This window comes from Haemaphysalis longicornis, unplaced genomic scaffold (assembly GCF_048455015.1).
Source record: "Haemaphysalis longicornis isolate Haplotype H1 unplaced genomic scaffold, Haemaphysalis longicornis Haplotype H1 scaffold_2, whole genome shotgun sequence".
Lineage (NCBI taxonomy): Eukaryota > Metazoa > Arthropoda > Arachnida > Ixodida > Ixodidae > Haemaphysalis > Haemaphysalis longicornis.
Window position 1 is genome coordinate 53,724,101 of NW_027526295.1, and position 3,030 is coordinate 53,727,130.

The 3,030-nt window shown below is 51.7% G+C and overlaps 1 pseudogene; it reads right to left on the bottom strand.

The window, feature by feature from the left end:
• Nucleotides 1-1,125: 1,125 nt before the first annotated feature.
• Nucleotides 1,126-2,811, bottom strand: LOC144167111 (uncharacterized; annotated as a pseudogene).
• Between the last annotated feature and the right edge of the window lie 219 nt (nt 2,812-3,030).

A 3,030-nucleotide genomic window follows, 5' to 3' on the forward strand; every position in this document is an offset into this window, starting at 1 on the left:
ATCCGAGAGAGATTTTCGTTAACTGACTGGTTGCTTCGCTGGACGCTTTCTGTTGTCCGCGACGGCAATTGAATGAAATAACGGGCTTGCGTTCGTTGCGTCAGACTAGAGCGGACGAACGGGAAAGCCCGTACATTATAACAGACAGCGGTACTCGTGACCTGCTTTCTGCTCTGTTTGCGCGCTTTCGCAATGTGTTGAGCGTTTCGTTTACGCTGTTGGCTACATCGGGCGCACTTGACGAGTTATTGGCCCATGTAATTGTCAGGTAGCTTTGTTGGAATAATTGAATTTTTTCTCATTAAAGTCTTATATTATCGCGCTATTCTCTTGGTATTATCATTTTGTTTCAGCCATCGGGAAATGTTAATTTTTCTCGCTGCATATATTCGGAATGGTGTCTAGTTTAATGGTCTTGTAGTAATATATCCGGATAAACACAAGGTGTGTACTGCAGAAAAGAAGTGCACTAAATGCTGCTCGAAATTTCTAAACTCACTTTTGACCAGCACAAGCCTCTTTTTTTGTGAAAGTTTGCCCTACCGCACAATTCAACAATCTTCGTTTTCGTCATTCTTTTCCTTGAGTGGGTAAATTTGGTGTTAGTCATTTTCAGACAGCGGGCCATTTTCACCATGTTAAGTGGGTTTATTATTCTCATTCGCACAAATCAGTCGTTTTTATTCGCGTGGTATTGCAGGGCAAATGGTTGTCTGGCGTGAGCCTAGTGTAGTGCATTAAAGGAACTTTACAGAATGGCGGTATGTATCAGCCAGCATGCAGGCTGCTTGATTGTTGTGATTTTTTGATGATACAGCAATTGTGACGAACTACCATAGACAGGTGCAGGTGTAGAAATGGGTGCTGCACCTTCACCGGTTCCTGGCTGTTCGATCTTTACGTTGCTTAGCCGATGTTCAACAAAGGTGAGTCTCTTTTTGACCAGGGTGCACAGACCTCTGCCGTCGGGCGGGACCGCGTGACCCCTGTAGCCTGGAAGGGAGGGCTTGTACGTTAGCGTTTCTTGAAGTGGAAGCACGTCGGGCTTGCACGCGGCGTGCACAATGTTTTGCTAGACCACTGCCCTCTTCTTGACGAAGCCGCGGCAGTTCCACTGCCACACTGTTATGCCTGTGGAGTTGGTGGCCATGAGCGTCCTAGTCGGAATTCTCCGGGTTGTGGCACTTGGTTGACTGGCTGCTGTAGGGGCGCGAACGTTGAGTGGCTTAGTATTAGTTGCACGCTTCTTTCCAGATTGTTGAGTCTGGTGACATTCTCTTTTTAAAAGCCGTCTATGGCGTCCTTCATCGACTTGATCATACCCTCCAGGCTGTTGAGTTTGGCTTCGATGTTGTTGTTGCTGCAGCCGGGGCTGCAGTCGCTCACGTTGCTCTTGGTCTTGCGCAATTCAATGGCCCTCTTCTTCGGTGCCGGTTCCTTGTCTTCAGCGGCCGTGGATTCTTCGCCCTAGTTGTTGCCGCTTGGGCTCAATCTTTGCAGTTCGACGTTGCGGAGAGCGTTGCGGATCTCCGCGATTTCCTTGGTGAGGTTGTTGATGGTGGCTCTCAGGGCCGGGTTCTCTGTCTTATGGCCTCGTTTATCTCTCGTTCCTTGGTTGAAGCTTTGTCATCTTTCTTGGTGTTGTCGCTCGGATTGGTTTTCATGACACCTCGCGCAGTGTCGGCCCAACTGAGTCTCTCACGCGACGGTGATCTTTGGGTTGCCATTTTTCGCACATCTCTGCTCTGGCTCCTGAAACTGCGATCTCTCGACTGTGTGTGGTTTCTCGATGCCTTCCTTGACTTGCGCGCAGCTGGCTGGTATAGCGGCGGGAAGTCGCAATCCGGCAGAAGCTGCCTGCTGACCTTTCGGCGCTCCCACTGCCGCTTGCGGACGATGTAGGGTACCTTGAATTTGGCTTTACAATCTCTCGCGGCGGTCGGGTGAGCGTCACCGCATAGTTTGCATTTGAGGTTCACTTGTGGTCTTCTTTGGGGTTTGCTTTGCCGCAGCCCCTGCAGATCCTGCTGGTTGGCGTCGGGCACAAGTCCTTGCGGTGCCCCACCCTGCCGTGTTGGTGGCAGACGCCAATTTGCTTTCTGTACAAGTGGCGCGGTATGAGCGTGACGCCGTATCGGGCAAAGTTCGGTGCCTTGGGTCCTTTGAAGGCTACGGCGATCGTGGTCGTGTTGCCGATTCGTTTAGCGCCTACGGCAAGTGGGTTTCTGTGGTTGACGATGTTTCTGTCCAGTTCTTGGGTGCTCGCGTCGACAGGGATTCCTCGGATTACGCCCTTCACACCGTCATACGGCGCCCTGCGGCACGCGCTGATTTCAAAGGTCTTGTATCGAATGTTGATCGTTCGCAGACTTGCGTAGCGGACGGCGTTTTCATCCTTGGGCGTGCTGACTACCATTATGTTTTGTTACGGGTTCGGGCAGATGGTATCCGTTGCGCTCTCTTCAGCCGTAATTTTCGCCGCGACAAGAATGTGGTGCCAATCTTGTTGATGTCCAGTTCCCCTCGTGGTCTGATCACAATCTTGCTTTCCTCCAGTGGCATTGCTGGCATTCTCCCTCACTTGATGACCGAGGCTCGAATGTTCTTGTTGTCTTTCGTTTTCTTGTTGACATGGTTGTTGGAGCCGGCGAGCTTCGCAACGAGGTCTCGTTGACGAAGTCTCGACATGCGTTCAACGGCGAGCGCCCAGCCGGCGTCGCTGTGGAATTCCTCGGGTGAAATGTCTTCGCCTTGAGCTTCTACGCCCACTTGGTGGTCAGAGATCGCTGCCCGAGGGGAAGTATCCACCATCTCGAGGCTGAACGGCGGCCGCCGAGGCGGCGAGCCGCGGCAGGTGCGACCGCATCGAGGCCAAGCGCTCGTAAAACACGCGGAGGCATAGCGGCCCCTTGAACGGCGGTGGTAGTAAATGTCCGATAATTCGGCGAAGAAGGCGTATTTTGGGAACTTTTAGTACATGTTGGTGCTCCTTGACTTCTCGAACATATTCAGACAAAGAAAACTTCTATT